The sequence below is a fragment of the Oryctolagus cuniculus genome, chromosome 12 (genome assembly GCF_964237555.1).
Source record: "Oryctolagus cuniculus chromosome 12, mOryCun1.1, whole genome shotgun sequence".
NCBI lineage: Eukaryota > Metazoa > Chordata > Mammalia > Lagomorpha > Leporidae > Oryctolagus > Oryctolagus cuniculus.
This window is the reverse complement of record NC_091443.1, coordinates 29,089,618-29,107,214: the sequence shown is the minus strand read 5'-3', so window position 1 is coordinate 29,107,214 and position 17,597 is coordinate 29,089,618. Positions and strand designations below refer to the sequence as shown.

General features: G+C 38.4%; 1 protein-coding gene and 1 pseudogene across 1 annotated transcript in view; one reads left to right on the top strand and one right to left on the bottom strand.

Moving 5' to 3' along the window:
• MDGA2 (MAM domain containing glycosylphosphatidylinositol anchor 2) overlaps positions 1–17,597 on the bottom strand; it is an 896,755-nt gene that overhangs the window by 48,234 nt on the left and 830,924 nt on the right. The gene's annotated exons all lie outside the window — the stretch shown is intronic.
• On the top strand, positions 15,412–16,689 carry LOC108178310 (26S proteasome regulatory subunit 4 pseudogene; annotated as a pseudogene).

The window sequence follows — 17,597 nt, the reverse complement described above, 5'->3', positions numbered from 1 at the left end:
TGGCTTTGGATCAGCCCAGACCCGACTGTTACGGCCATCTGGGGCTTCTAGCAGATGGAAGAACTCTATCTCTGCCTTTCAAATCTCTCTTTCTCTCTGTAATTCTGCATTTCAAATAAACAAATCTTTAAAAAAATAATTTCCTTTAGAACCACAAATGAAAAAATAAGCTAAATATCATGTGTTGAAAATTCCAATTTATGAAACATCTCTAGGGTTGCTACAAAGAAATCAATCTGTGTATGTGTGTGTGTGTGTGTCTCCTCCCCTCTCCCTTTTCATGTAAATGTTTGGTTTTCTCGTCCCCCCATTTACTTCAGACTTACTATATGTCTTTTTAAGACTTTTACATGGTCTTCATTAAATTTATTAAAATTATGCATGTAATACATGAGATTACATGAGATATATTTTCATATATTTGCTGTTATAACATGGGATTTTGTTTTATTTTAAGCTATTTTTTCTAGTCCATATAATTGTGATTTTTATTTTTTCCTATATTCATATATATATTTTTGTATGTGTGTGGTGTACATATGTAATAGTTTATCTAGCTCTGCTTCCTTATTATCTGTCATCAGTATAGCTGCCTCATAGCAGGTATCTGCTACTTTTCATATTTGATATCGATGTTGTTGTTTCTTGTGACATTATCATACTAGCAGGAGACTGGAGACTCCTGGGATAAAGAAAAAGATTTGCAACATGACAGACCTCGTAAGTTGTGTGCTAGGTTGCTTCCTTTTGCCCTCAAAGTCCCATGGAGGTAACACAGAAGTGCCAAGGTGAAGAGACAACATGCCTTGGTTGTGCATCACATGTGAGGGAGGCCAAGGTCAGGAAATTTTAGCATTTTAAAATTTTTAAGAAGATTTATTTCTTTGAAAGTGAGAGAGAGGGAGAGATCAACTTTTCTTACATCTGCTGGTTCAAGTGGCTGCAATGGCCAGAGAGGAGGAGCCAGGCTAAAACCAGAACTGCATCCAGGTCTCCAAAGTGGGAGGCAGAGGCCCAAGTTCTTGGGCCATTTTCTGCTGCTTTTCCCAAACCGTTAGCAGGGAGCTGGATCAGAAGTGGAGCAGCTGGAGCACCCATATGGAATGCCAGTGTCATACGTAGAGGCTTTACTCACTATGCCACAACGTTGGCCCCTGTATTTTTTGCTTGAAAGGAACCAAACTTCCGAATCAATGCCCAGAAAGGATACACCTTTGTTTACTGTACATCAAACTTCTAGTATAGACACTATTCTAATATTTGCAAATGACCTTGAAAAGACAGGCCAAATGCAAGAGGTCACGAAACACTCTTCTAAAAATATAACCTTGATGAATATATACACCGCTATAAGCATGGATAACAAACTGGCAAAAAAAAAAAAAGTTACAATGAGAACAGGTAAACTCTTGTACTTGAAAACAGACATATGCATGGCATAGAAAGCAATATTATTAGTCGTCTATCAAAAGAAGTAGAATGATCAAAATGTAGACTCCTCATAAAATAGATACAAAATGCAGCCTAAAGAAAGAACCTAAGCTACGCATATCAACATGGGTGAGTTTCAAAAAGGTCATATTGGGCTAAAATTAATTTTGCGGCAGACATATTTTAAGTTTACGTTTTGAGACAGATGCATAGATCGGTTTCACAGTATAAAGAAATGCAGAAGGGCACAAACACCAAGGTGAAGGTTCTCGTTATTCTGTTCATGGGCATGTTGAGAAGACCTTTAAAGCACATACAAAGAACTCCAACGATATTTGTTGATTTTTGCTTCTTAAGATCGGTTGTCTATTTCCAAATTGCATTGTTTTGTTATGCCTGAAATTGTTTACATTATTTTTTTTGACAGGCAGAGTGGACAGTGAGAGAGAGAGACAGAGAGAAAGGTCTTCCTTTGGCCGTTGGTTCACCCTCCAATGGCCTCCGCGGTCTGCGCGCTGTGGCCGACGCACCACGCTGATCCGATGGCAGGAGCCAGGTGATTCTCCTGGTCTCCCATGGGGTGCATCCTCCACTGCACTCCCTGACCACAGCAGAGAGCTGGCCTGGAAGAGGGGCAACCGGGACAGAATCTGGCGCCCCGACCGGGACTAGAACCTGGTGTGCCGGCGCTGCAGGCGGAGGATTAGCCTAGTGAGCCATGGCACCAGCCTATTTACATTATTTTTTAAAGAGAAAACTGGTGAATAATAGAAGGGTGGGTGTTTGACTTAGCAGTGAAGACCCCACGTGGAATGCCAACATCCCATAGTTGGAGTGCCTTGCTTTGAATCTTGGATCTGCTCTCCATTCTAGCTTGGATCTGCTTCCCCAGCAGGCAGCAGGTGATGCTCAGGTAGCTAGGTCCTGCCATCCGTGTGGGAGACCAACTTCCTGGCCTTTGTCATTGGTTTGGGCCAGCTCCAGCTAGGTAGGATTTGGGCAGTGAACCAGTGGATGGGTGCTCTCTCTCTAACCGAAAAAAAAAAAAAAAAAAAAAGGAAATTTTGAACTTTCTTAAACTTTGTTTCTTCTGATTTCTGAAGCAGAGCTCTCCCTACATCAGCATTTCTGATGACTATTTATGCCCTTTCTGGACTGCACTTCATTCTTCTGAGTTCTAAATGTCGGTGTCTCCAAGATCATGTTTTGGTATTTTTGATACTCTGTATTAGTTGTTCTTATTTTTGAGTATGCACGATAGTTACTGGACAACCTTGTAAAAAGCCAAAATTCCAAGTATTACCAAAAGGTAATTTATGCTTCAGTGAGATTGCAAAACACAGTTTAAAAAAAAAGCATCACCTCCTATCCCACAAACAGATTTAGGAGCAGATAACCCAGGGTTCCAGTTGCTGAGTCAAAGCTCAGTCTCACCTCCTAATTAATGCCATAGGTTTCCTAATACCTCTACATTGATAACTCCTTAACCTGTTTCTTAAGATCAGATAATTTAAAAAACCTATCAATCCTTTGTGTGCCAAGCACTAGATTTAAATATATCATAAGTATTATATTTAATCTACCACAAAGCTTACTATGTAAGAACTAATATTAGCTCTATTTTATAAATGAGACAACAGAGGCACAGAAGGTTTATGTGTTTACCAAGCTTGAACAGCTGGAGAGCAGCAGCTCCAGAATTGGATTACACCTAAAATGACTCTTCCTTATGTCACTTTCTTTTTTGCTTCTCAAGAATTTACTATCTTCTTAATTGTTTTGAACAGAGCCTTTGCATATTTAGTTATGATACAGCTATAGTACCGCTTTTTTGCATATAGGTTGTAAGCAAGAACTACTTTCTATTAATTTTTATACTCACATTCATGATTATCTTGATAAAGACATATGTATATATATTTATATATATATATACATGCTAAATTCCAGCATACACTGCATATTTAACTGGCCTCAAACAGGTACATTAGGAAATCAAAGTTATTTCAGTGATAATTGTATAAAGTCACTGATTTTACTGTCATGTATGTTTATGACAGCATAGAAGAGATACCTTGGGAAAGGATATAAGCCTAAATTCCAAAAGAAACAATTCAGTATTCATGGATAATCATGCAAAGCTCAGAGCACATTTTACAAATATTTTTATCAATTCTGGAAGCTTAAATTCCTAAAGTAATTTAAAGCAAATAATAATTTCACTATCTTTAGTTTTTACATTTTTATATGTATGGGTTAAAGGCAAAGTGCTGTTATTTCAACAGGCAGATAAAAGCAGTTTAAACCTACAAAACTGTGTACAGAACAATTGACATTTTACTAGCACCTTAAGACTCACAAGTTTAATGAAGATGTGCTTTTCCGGATGTTAATGTAATTTTAGTGTCACTCAATATCCGTAGTACATCCCACGAAAGAGATGGTAGATATTCTGTTGTTATAATGAGTTGCTCTACTCAAGTAATTTTAGTTAGCAGATCTGTTGATGTTACTTATTACAAACTCCAGAGTGTAAGTTCTTATGTGTATTAAAAAAGCAATAATTATATTTACAGTTGGAGGAATACACAATGTAATATTTTATATTGTCAGTGAGCTATGCAAAATGGAAAAATGAAAAACTAAATACAATCATTGCATATACTCAAGAGAAAATGTGATATTCTCCTACTGATTGAAAGCAAGCCCAGGAAAGCCTCATGTAATGTGGAGCAGAAACCACCATGGCAGACGGCAATCTCCAGATCACATCTATAAGCACACAGATAAAGACGTCAGTGCCAACATATATTTTCACATCACTTTAAAAAACTCATTTGGTTTTTCTTTTCCCCAGAAATTCGTTTCTTTCATTTAATTTAGGGATTAGCCTAAAAAATCCCCACTTTTCCTACAATGAGAGTTTTCATTAAACACTACTTGTTATTTTTACCACAGAGAATAATTAAAAGGTTATGGATGAAAAAGGTCTCAGAATGAAAAACGTTCTTTCTCTAAAATGTGTAAGGAACAAACAAGCTCCTTTAAGCACAAGGCTTCTGCAGCCTTTGAGATGTGAAGAGGGAAGTCCTGCCATCATTTCCTTTGGACTCTGAGCTTTTTTCTGCACTATAATGAATAAAAAGCACTGGGGGAGTGAGAACCTAAAAGAGAGGAAGGGAAATATCCATCCACTGACTCAAGGCATATGTACCCTAGATCAGTCCATCTGTGTTCATGTAACGCTGTGGGGGAGGCATCAGTAGTCCCCTTCGGTGAGAAATTATTATTCATGTTTATCAGTCACCTTGCTAGAAAAAATAATAGCTCATGTTAAAATTCTAGGTATTACAAACCCTAACTCATATACTCTTAGAAGATTTCAAAGGACATAAGCTTGCTTACTTGTTATGTATTAAAATCAAATTGCTTACAACACAAAATAAAAGATAATGTGGATTACACGATGCCCTGTAGTTTTTGTTTTTTGTTTTTGTTTTTTGTTTTTGTTTTTGTTTTTGTTTTTTTTTGACAGAGTGGACAGTGAGAGAGAGAGAGAGGTTTTCCTTTGCCGTTGGTTCACCCTCCAATGGCCGCTGCGGCCAAGCTTGCGGCCAGCACACCGCGCTGAACCGAAGGCAGGAGCCAGGTGCTTCTCCTGGTCTCCCATGGGGTGCAGGGCCCAAGCACCTGGGCCATCCTCCACTGCACTCCCTGGCCACAGCAGAGAGCTGGCCTGGAAGAGGGGCAACCGGGACAGAATCCGGCGCCCCGACCGGGACTACAACCCGGTGTGCCGGCGCCGCAAGGCAGAGGATTAGCCTAGTAAGCCGCGGTGCCAGCCAGCCCTGTAGTTCTAATAACACTTTTTAGAGGGTAAGATATAATAAATTATATGGCATTAAATGTACCTTACTTCTATGTTCTACTCATAATCACATACATTTTTCCAGCTAATTACATACCCTTTCTTCCCTCCTTACCACACACTTGCGTGTTATCTCCTTCACGGTCTATGAATTCTGAATGAGAGTTACTTTTCACAAGTCCATAGAAGTATTTTGCGTATGATACTTTGTTCACGATATTAGCACTGTCAGCAGTGACAACGTACTTTTAAACGTACAGGTGTTTACTAGCTTCTGTCTGCCATTTGTCTTTGCTGGCTTGCATGATTATGTCTACATTAGTTAAGTAATGCTCCCTGAAATTCAGCCTGAAGCTCTGACAGGCTGACTTACGACTCATCCCTCGACAGATGACATCAATACCTGTTCACTTTGGAAATTCGGTGGCTCTGCAGAGGGATGAGGGCAACATCAGCTGCTTTTCACTGCGTTTCCACCACCACACATTATGATAGGTCATTTCCAAGTACCTATTTTCTTTGATTGTGAATGCACAACACATCATACTGTGACATAAAGGCATTTTAGAAAGCATTTAGACATCAACATTTAAAACACAATTCAAAGATATAGTGTGGCAACAGTGGAAATAATGCAACTCATGTTAGATATGAACAATCAGCAACTAACATCAACCCTTTGTAAGTCTAAACAGCTAACATGAAACTTCCACTATTTCAAGAAACCATAAGCCATAATTTTCTTGCAACCAAGATATATAACTGAAAATGTTTAAATTGTCTGGAAATTATGATTCCAGTTAGTGAGATCAGAATAGGGTGACAACATGAAAATATGGAGCATTAGAAAACTATATTCAGTAGCAATTAAAGACTATTCTTAACTACCAACTTGACTTTTCCAAAAATGGAATATTCTTATCTTTCTAAAATTAAATTTTACTTATCTAATTTCTGATGACAGAAGAATGATTTTTGTGAATTCAAATTAAACACCGTATATTTAGAATTTTATTATGGGTGAAACGGCGGTAGAGAAAAGATGACTTGGTTCTTTGTCTCACATGGAAGAATTTCCAAGCAGACATGGCAAAGAGAAAAGCAGGATGCATTTAAAAGCAAGGTATGGGTCCGGCGCTGTGGCTCAGTGGGTTAACGCCCTGGCCTGAGGTGCCAGCATCCCATATGGGTGCTGGTTCTAGTCCCGGCTGCTCTTCTTCTGATCCAACTTTCTGCCATGGCCTGGGAAAGCATGGAAGATGGCCCAAGTACTTGGGCTCCTGCACCTGCAGGGGAGACCGGGAAGAAGCTCCTGGCTCCTGGATTCGGATCAGTGCAGCTCCGGCAGCTGTGGCCAATTGGGGAGTGAACCATTGGATGGAAGACCTCTCTCTCTCTGCCTCTCCTCTCTCTGTGTAACTCTTTCAAATAAATTAAAAAAAAAAAAAAAGCAAGGTTAATTTAAGTCGGAGATCTCCTGCCAGAGTGGCCTGGAGGGGAGTTCCAAAAGAGCCAAAACCTGAAGGGACTGGAGGTAGTGGGGTGTTTAAGCACATTTTTGTGGAAGAAAAAAAAAACAACTTGATGATCAGACTGACATTCATATACAAGCAAAGACAACACCCACCAAAACACCTGATCTGTTTGTATAGCAAACTGTGAGCTCAGAAGGATGAGATCATCATTCTCTTGCTATGTTCATGGTAAACTTGGAAATTAAGAAATTAATTAAATTAATATATTAAGAAATGGGGCAGGCACTTTTGGCCTTGCTAAAAGTAGCTTTGGGGGAAAGCAAGCATTTTGCATCTTGAATTTCCACTGGGACCAACCTGATTGCCTATTAACCTGGCTCCTCAAAATCTGAACTTAAACCCAAGTTTAAAACTCAATCACTCTCAGTACTAGGTACTGCAGAGAAGTACTTAAGTGGAGGCAGAGGCAGAAGCATACCCAGCTTAGGTGCGTACTCCCATGGTAATGGAAGGGCTACTTTTTGATTGGGTTTCCTTCTGTTTCCTTTGACACTGTCTCACTTAGTCACCTTTATCTGGTCTTTCCTATTCTGTTCTAAGATCTAGTATCTGTTTTAGTGATTTGACCTCTGCTCAGTAGTCTATTAAGTCTGAGTCGTTCTACAGCACACACAGGTCCTAAAGTCTAGCCACATTATCTCTGCTTCCTCTCAGGGCCTTGGAAGCCTGCCTGCCTCCCTGGTACTCCAGTACTGATCAGTCCTTATTTCCTGAAAATCTGACTCAATTACCCTAGCGGTTACTCAACAGCTCCTCAGGTGGGACCCCAAGTTCTTGTCAAGTCTTGGTCTTCCTCAAGTACAAGATGGGAAGACAGCCCACACCTACCAAAGTCTGTTCTTTAGAAATAGACACATAGATACAGTATGTATTGCTTGTACCTCACTTTCACTAAAATAACCCCTTCCCCAAGCCTGGAGCTTTGTGCAGTGGGGATTTCTCAAATTTTTTTTTTTCAGACATCAAGCATTTGGAAACTCAACATTTTTTATCTCATTCAATCACATCCTACCCAGTTCCATGGTCATGACTTCCACTTGCTTTAAAATGAACGCCTTCAAGGCTGCCGTTTCTGTTGTATTTTAGACAATCTAACCAAAGTTCACTTTGTCTCACTTTTGTTTCATGCAAATACATGTTTGTGGGTTTGCCTTCCCATTCTTAGGTCTTAAACCTTCTCTTCCTCTGTTGTCATTTTAAATAATAAAGAGTAGCTACTATAGAGAATAATGAGAAAGAAAAAAAATCCATTAGTTAATATTTCAAATTCTCAACTGACCTCTGCAATTAGTTTTTAACTTACATAGCAAATTACTGCTGACCTGTGTTTAGCTTTGCAGGCTATGAAAATCATTCCCTAAAGTACCTCTTATTTATGCTATATTTCTTTTAGCAATAGTTCCTAGATTATAAATTAAAACAAAAAGTCACCCCTGCATTCAGTTAAAGATGGTATTAAGTGGGAACCCAGCTTCAGGGTCTTAATCTTTTATGTAACTTGATAAGTTTGCTTCCCTTTCTTATGTCAGTGAACCAGTGGTGTCTGGAGAGTCTTGAACTGAATTTACAGGAAGAGTCTCTGGCAAATATCACTGGTATATGAATGAAAGGCCTTGCAATATACTTCAGGGATGTTTTAGACAGAGAAAACTACAATCAGGCCCACAGCACAAAGTCTTCTGTGATAACCAAATGAAATAGTCTTGCTCAGTGATCTTAAAAGAAAAAGAAAACATAGGAATAAAAGAATATTCAAACTGAAAACTCCCTCAGTACATTAAAGGTGATATAATAAAGTCAAAGAAGAGGTTGCACAAAATGCAAGACAAAGAATAGAACATTGGGCAAAAGGGCACCCCTTACTACCCGGAAACAGAATGCTTCTGCAATAGCAATGAGTGGAATGCCTGCAGGGATGAAATACACATCTAGAATTTTACACAGTGTTTAACATTAAGTAAATAATTTTATGTGAAATAACTTTATGTTCCAATGTTATAGACATGAACAATTGTTAATTTCTTTTAGTTGTATTTATTTCTTTTATTTGAAGGAAGAGCAACAGTGAGGGGAAGAAGGGAGAGAGAGAAAGAGAGAGACAAGGAGAGGGAGGGAGAGCCTGCAACAGCCAGGGCTGGGTCAGCCTGAAGCCAGGAGCCAGGAATCCCATAAGCATCTCCAATTTTGGTGTAGAGACCCAAGTACTTGAACCATCACCTGCTCCCTCCCAGGGTGAGCATTAGCAGGAAGCTGGGTCAGATGTGGAGGCAAGACTCCATGATGTCCCAGGCAGCAGCCTAATCCACTGTACCCCTGCTCCTTTTTTTTTTTTCTTTTATTTATTTGCAAGGCAGATAGAGAAATGCAAACGGAAACACAGAGATCCTCCATCTGCTGGTTCACTCTGCAAATGAGCACACCAGCTGGGGCTGGGTCAGCAGAAGCCAGCAGCCCCGAATTCAATCCAGGTCTCCCACATGAATAGCATGAACCAAGAATTGAGTTATAACCTGCTGCCTTCCAACATGCACATTAGCAAATGCTGGAATTGGAAGCAAAGCTGGGTCGCAAACCCAGACGCTTTGGTATCTGGTGCCCCAAGCAGTATTTTATCCACTATGACAACTGACAACCCCCATGAATAATTTTAAATATAGCTAATGATTATTGAATAATTACTCTGTGCAGAATCTAAGCATTTGAGTTATTAATTTAATCTCAAAGAACTCAATAAAGTAGCTGGATAATTAAATTTAAGTTGCATTCACATTCTTAAGATTTTAACACATTATACTAAAATATGTAGAAGCATTGCTTCTAGTGATAACAATATCTGCAAAAATGGAAACAATAAAAGTGAGCAGAAAGAGATGAGATGCAAGATCCCAGAGGACAGATAAAACAATGTGCAACTCTGGCCTCAGAATCAGCCCTTAAGGCATTTGGATCTGGCTGAAGCACCCATGAGAGTATTTTAGGCATGGAAAGCCGAGACACTCTGGCAAAAAAATAAAAAATAAAAAAATAAATAAAAAATAAAAATAAAAATAAACCTAAATGAAAGATCTCGGCAAGTGAGATCCCAGTAGAAAGAATGGGCCATCAAAGAATGAGGTACCTTTCTCTGAAGGGAGGAGTGAACCTCCACTTTGACTATGACCTTGTGTAAATAAGATCAAAGTCAGCGAACTCAAAAGGCCTCCATAGCCTTGGCAACTCATGACTAGAGCCCAGGGAGATTACTGACGCCATAAATAAGAGTGTCAGTTTGTTAAGTCAACAACAGGAGTCACTGTGCACTTACTCCTCATGTAGGATCTCTGTCCTTAATGTGTTGTTCAATGTGATTTAATGCTATAACTAGTACTCAAACAGCATTTTATACTTTATGTTCTGTAAAGATTTCTGTTGAAATCTTTACTTAATATATACTAAATCGATCTTCTGTATATAAAGACAATTGAAAATGAATCTTGATGTGAATGGAATGGGAGAGGGAGCAGGAGTTGGAAGGTTGCCGGTGGGAGGGAAGTTATGGGGGGGGAAGCCATTGTAATCCATAAGCTGTACTTTGGAAATTTATATTTGCTAAATAAAAGTTAAAAAAAAAAAGTGCAAATGTATTTCTAACACTTATTTTTCCTGTCCCTGTCATTTGAAACATTTTGCTACTTAGTTTAGAGAATGCTTGAGAAAATTTCATATATTTAAAATATTTAATGTACATTAATGTAATTTTTTCTGATTTATGTAGTTACTTAGTGATAACATTAACAATGAATTATGACTGTACAAGCTACACTGAATAATACAGTTTAAACTTATATTTTGGTAGAGTTTAAACAACTTGATATTAACCGATAGGGTATACAAAGGTCAAATTTAGATAAATTAAGTGGTCTTTTTTGACTTTATGAAAGAATAGGTTCTTTTTGTTGAAACAACAGGACACAGATAAATACCTAATAATTAATTTCAGCACCTGACGCATTTCTGATTATTGGACATTTTTTAACAATGAGACTAGAACATTCCATTTGATGCCATGATTATAGTAAAAGCTTTTAAGACTTCAAAATGGAACAATATGAGCATTTGATTTTTTGTAAGCTTCCTGTGCAAACACAAATGAGTAAATGTGTTATGGAGTAGAGCTGAATGTGTGTAGACTGGTCTCAGAATAATTGTAATTGTGGTCACACTGAGACTAAACTACTCCTACTCGTGGGATATTGTCCCTATAGGAAGCACAGATTCCCAAGTTATAAGTGGCCACTCCTTAAAAAGGGAGAATTTGCTTCTTTTAAAAACATAATACAAAAATGTTTGTATAGAGAAATAGTGACCAGAAACAGAGTGGAACTGGCATAAAACAGACACAGAGTTCAGTGGCCTAGAATCCAGAATCCAGAAATAAGCTTAACAATATATATTCAGCTAGACTTTACAACGCCACCAAGAAGACACAATGCAGAAGGGACATTCTCTTCAATAGACAATGCTGGGAAAACTGGGTATTTGTGTACCAAAGAATGATTTGACCTTTATCTTATCACACTATACACAAATTTTAATTCAAAATAGAGACCTAAACATAAGATATGAAGCAATGAAATTCCGAGAAGAAAACAGGGGGAAAAGCTATTTTAACATCTATCTATATCTATATATGTATCTATCCATCTCCTACTAAAAGCATTGGCAACAAAATAAAAAGAAACAAGTGGGACTACATCAAACTAAAAAGCTGCTATTCAGCAAAGAAAAAATTTACAAAACAGAAAGGCAGTTAATGAATAGAGAAAAAATTTGGTAACTGTATTTTAGATAAGGGGATGATGTCCAAAATGTACAAGGAACTCACACAACTCAGTACCAAGAAAATAAATAATCAAACCGAAATTGGGCCAAGGACTAAAATAGGTATTTCCCCAAACAGGAACTAAAATTGGCTAACAGTTATATGAAAAGGTGCTCAAAATAACTAATCTCCAAGGAAATGAAAGACAGCTCCACATGTGTGTTCACTGTAGCATTAGTTACAATAGCCAAGATATAGAAACAACCATCAATGGAAAAAACATATAAAAATATACAATTTGACCTTAAAAAAAGGATTCCCTGCTATTTATGACAACACGGATGCACTCAAGTAGTATAATGCTAAGTGTGCTAAGTGAAATAAGCCAGACATGGAAAAATATTGTATGATTTCATTAAATGTAGAGCCTAAAATAAGGAAAAAACAAAATAATGAAATTAAATACAGAGCATGAGACTATGGTTGCCAGTGTCAGGATTGTTGGTAAAATACAGAATTGAAAGTGAAATGGTACAGTGTTCCACTTATGTAGGATAAATGAACTGAGATCTACCATTAGGAATGTTGACTAAATATTATTTTAAATTGTATATGTATGCTAGACATTTCCTAAAAGATTAGAGTGCAGGGGCCCAATCACGTGGGCATTCTTCTGCTGCTTTCCCAGGTGCATTAGCAGGGAGCTGGATCGGAAGTGAAGCAGCCAGGACTTGAACTGGAACCCATATGGGATGCCAGCATCGCAGGCAGCAGCTTAACCTGATATGCCACAATGCCAGCCCCTAATTATATAATTTTATAGCAATCATTTTACTATATACATGCATATCAAAACCTCATATTAGATTTTCAAGTATATAAAATAAATAACAGAAATTAGAAATGTAACAGTATATGCACATTTTAATACAGATGTGCCTCAACATATGATGAGATTAGGCCCTGATAAACATATTGTCAATATTAAGTCAAAAACCCATTTTGTGCTCAACTTTCTGAACATATCAGGTTAGCGCATCAGCTGTTCTTCCTCAGGATTACATTCATGTGGCTGACTAGAGGCTATAGCTCTGTGTTACCTCCACCCTCCTGAAATATTATTATACTGTACATTGCTAGCCTGGGAAAATATCGAAATTCACAATTCAAAGTATAGTTTCTACTGAATGTATATCAGTTTTGCACCATGTAAAAGTGAAAATTGTGACTCACACCACTGTAAGCATCGTCTGTAGGTACTATACTAAAATTTCTAGGATCAAATTTGGAAACTGCAGTAATTTTCACATGGCCATTAAGAAATTAATCAAATACATGAGATTGAGCTTATTTGTGCTAAAAACACATAAAAGGATGTGTTTTTAGTATAAATTATATCATAACAGACTGTGATCTCAACCAGTAGGGTGTCTAAATGCCAACTTCTGTCTATTCCTAATTCCACCACCAGCTATTAGGAAGGCAGATCCTCTAACAGCACATATTCATCTTACACCATTTATGGAATTCCAGTCGGGATGGTATTTTGGAACATTTAAATGAAGTACTTTTGTTTACTAAGAAAAGTACAAGAAAAAAATAATCGCTGCCAACATTTCAAGGACTCACTATTAACAGTATTTTACAACAGCTTTTATACTTTAATTACAAATATCCACTGTAGTATGATTACCCTTATTTCCACAGTTGAGGAAACTGATAAACTAATAGTTTCTTAGGTCACACAGCTGGTAAGAAGACAGAGATGATATAGGCTCACAATTAACCTAATTTCAAGTCTACGCTCTTCATCACTATCCTCTATTTCCTGTTATTACATACATGTTGTCTTCACAGATTACCCAACATTCCTTTAGAAAAACGATAGTGGGTTTTTTTTTTTCCTCAAGGGGGAGGCCTAATTATGTTGAACTGAATCCACACTAATGAATGATAGCCTACGATAATAAATCTGTCTTTAGGAGAAGGGTTAATCAACAGAGCTTGTTATTCTGCAAGGCCTGACAGTTTCAGTGGTGTCAAATTCTGCTTCGGAATTTTATCTAGGGACTGCTGTGAAAGTGTGCTCTCACGGCGCTGAGTTTTCACTCATGAATGTTACATAAGTCACTAAATGACAGCATAGTTCACATTGTTGCATACGCATGTTGAAAGTATTTGTATGTTACTGACATATTCCCTCAACCATGTATGTATTACTTCCATCTGTTAAAACAACAAGACTGAAAACTACCCAAGAGACCATGTATAACAGTAAAAATAATCATTTTTAGCAGGCTCTGAGAAACTACTATGGAAGAAAAATCTTGTTTCCTATCAAGTTTGAAAATAACATAGTCTAATTATTTTCTTGCCATGCTTGGATCAGCAGGTGAAAGGACATCTCAACCTAAAGATTAATGTATTATAGATTTCAACTCTGATAAATTGGAATTAAATGGCTCAGTAAGCATCTTTCTTCATAAGTTAGATTTCTCAGGGAGTACTAACAGATTGGTATTTAGGTTCTGAATGTTTAGAGTTCTTATTTTTCTTGGTATCTCTCTGACATGGGCGGATCATAATCACTTCCTACAGTTATTTTTATGAATGATGAGGTGTATGTCTTTACATCTATAAGATATTCTACTGTTGTTATGTCCTGGGCTTATAATTAATAACCTTATACCTATTCTTACATAAATGCCACCTGTCCCTTCCACTTCTCATTGGAAACTTGCTTTAGTTATTATTTTTTAATTTTTTTAACTCTTATTTAATGAATATAAATTTCCAAAGTACAGCTTATGGATTACAATGGCTTCCCCCCCATAATGTCCCTCCCACCTGCAACCCTTCCCCTTCCCACTCCCTCTCCCCTTCCATTCACATCAAGATTCATTTTCGATTCTCTTTATATACAGAAGATCAGTTTAGCATACATTTGTGGGGAGCAACTCGGACTAGACTAAGTTACTGGAATTAAGACTTATTCTATGCATCTGCTCTCCCACAATATGGCGCTGAGAAGGGAGAAACAGCTTCTACACAGCTGCCTCCAGTTCAACCAATAAACTGTAGGACCTGCTCCTGATTGGAGGAGAGCAGCGTACTCGGCGTGTGGGTAGCAGAGTTGGGATTGGTGGAAGAGGACTATAAAGGAGGAGAGAGACAACATGCACCAGGAACATCTAAGGGGAACATCTATCTGAAGGAACACCTGTGCAGCCGCCGAGAGAGCCGGCCGGCGGTGTGCCGCTCCCCTGCGGAAGTGGGGAATGTGGCAGGGGGAACCGCCCTTCCACGGAGATGGAGGGACAGTAGCCCACCCGGGAAGAACCAGCAGCAAACCCGGGGAGGGCCGAGCAGACGAAAGAACAACGCAGGGTCCTGTGTCGTTCCTCCACGAAGACGGGGAGCGACAACATTAAGTAAAGATTTCAACAGTTTGCTCCCACACAGAAACATAAAGTGAAAAATACTGTTTGAGTACTAGTTATAGCATTATAGTTCATAGGTACAATTCTCTCAATTGTCCTCCATCTCCCTTTTATTTTTTACTTTTTGAGATAATATTGCTTAAATTTACATTACAGTAAATAGACAATGCTTCACCAAATATGAAGTTTAAGAAATAACAAGCAAAAAAAAAAAAAAAGACCCAAGTAGGCAACGGCTATAATCAAAAAATGAATAGAAAAATGACCATTTTTCCAAAATGCAGTAAATTTTACAGTAATCATGGATCAGGCAGTAGCTTGAGCAGCCGAGTCATGATGGGTCAAAGTCAGATTGGTGGTCATGGTCCTGGAGGTGGCCAGAAAAACGTCAAGGACAAAAAAAAGAAATACAAGCCTCTGCCAAACCAGAGGGGGAAAACGAAGAAGAAAACAAAGGGGCCAGATGCTGCCAGCAAACTGCCACTGGTGACATGCCAAAGTCAGTGCTGGCTGGACTCACTGAAGTCAGAATGAAGGACTATCTTTTCATGGAGGAAAAATTCATCAGAAATCAGGAACAAATGAAACGATTAGGAGAAAAGCAGGAGGAAGAAAGAGCAAAAGTAGACGACCGGAGAGGGACCCCACTATCAGGAAGAACTTTGGAGAAGATCATCGATGACAGACACGCATCGTGTTGACATCTGTGGGCGCAAAACACTATGTCAGCATCCTTTCCTTGGTGGGCAAGGATGTACTGGAATTAGGCTGCTCGGTCCTGCCCAGCCACAAGGTACATGCTGTGATGGGGTGCTGATGGATGACACAGCCCCCTGGATGTAATGATGAAGGCAGAAAAGGCCCCTCAGGAGACCTATGCTGTAATTAGGGGGTGGCAAATCCAGGAAACGAAGGTATCTGTGGAGTTTCCTCTCACCCACCCAGAATACTGCAAAGAGATGGGAATAAAGCCCCAAGGGAGTCATTCTCTGTAGCCCACCTGTTGGTTTTACCAATAGGTAAAACCTTGTTGGCCAAGGCAGTGGCAAACCAAACCTTGGCCACTTTCAGAGTGGTTGGCTCTGAACTTAATTCAGAAATACCTAGGTGATGGGAAGTTTCGCATTGCCAAAGAACATGCACCATCCATCATGGGTACTGATGAAGTTGATGCTACTGGAACTAAAAGAGAAGACTCAAATTGCGGTGGTCAGAGAAAACTTCAGCGAACACTGCTGGAACTGTTGAGCCAGCTGGATGGATTTGATTCAAGAGGAGACGTGAAAGATATTACTGCCACAAACCAAACAGAAACTCTGGATCTAGCACTTATCAGAGCAGGCCACATTCACACGAAGATGGAGTTCCCCCTGCTGGATAAAAGCCCAAGAGACACATCTTTCAGATTCACAGGAGCGGGATGCGGCTGGCTGATGATGCAACCCTGCACGACTTGATCCTGACTAAAGATGACCTCTCAGTGCTGACATCAAGGCAGTCTGTGCAGAAGCTGCCCTGATGGCCTTGAGAGGATGCAGAATGAAAGTAATGAATGAAGACTTCAAAATATCTAGAGAGAAAGTTCTTTATATAAAGAACAGAAGGCACTCCTAAGGGCTCTCTCTCTTGTGGACCATGGCTGCCCACAGGATAATGCCTGTACTTTTCCTTATCAACAACAGAGGTGTGGATGGGGAAGCTGCTCCAGGGAACCCATGTTCCAGCTGATTTTTACCAGCAAACATTCTGTGTGTCTTTCTGAGTGTGAGATGTTCTTTGGTCACTGCTCATTCTGCTTCCCAGTTAAGTGTGCCCTTACCCACACAAAAAAATTTAAAAAATTTTTTTTAAATAATCACAGATCAAAACTATAGTAGTCTAACATTCTTAGATACTGGTTTGACAAAGGCATAAAATAGAGTTTTACAAAACTATATCTGCAGCAATACTAATACACACGGGCATTTCATTTTTTTTCTAATTATCTTTTTTTTAATTCATTTTAATTCAAATATTTGTTGAATATTTCACAGTACAGGAGTTCAAATAAGCTAATGACAGGATGATTTGTATTTTCTTTTTTTTAATTTTTTTATTTTTTTTTCTTTTTCTTTTTTTTAATTCCTTATTTTTTATTTTTTATTTTTTAACTTTTATTTAATGAATATAAATTTCCAAAGTATGATTTATGGATTACAATGGCTTCCCCCCCATACCATCCCTTCCACCCACAACCCTCCCCTTTCCCACTCCCTCTCCCCTTCCATTCACATCAAGATTCATTTTCACTTATCTTAATATACAGAAGATCAGCTTAGTATACATTAAGTAAGGATTTCAACAGTTTGCTCCCACACAAACATAAAGTGAAAAATAATAGATGATTTTTTTTAAATGATGATGAAATCAGATCAGACCTATTGTCATGTTTAATCCCAGTGAGAGTCAAGTTGGGAATTGATAATTTCTTTTTTTTTTTTTTTTTTTTTTTACAGAGGATCAGTTTAGTATGCATTAAGTAA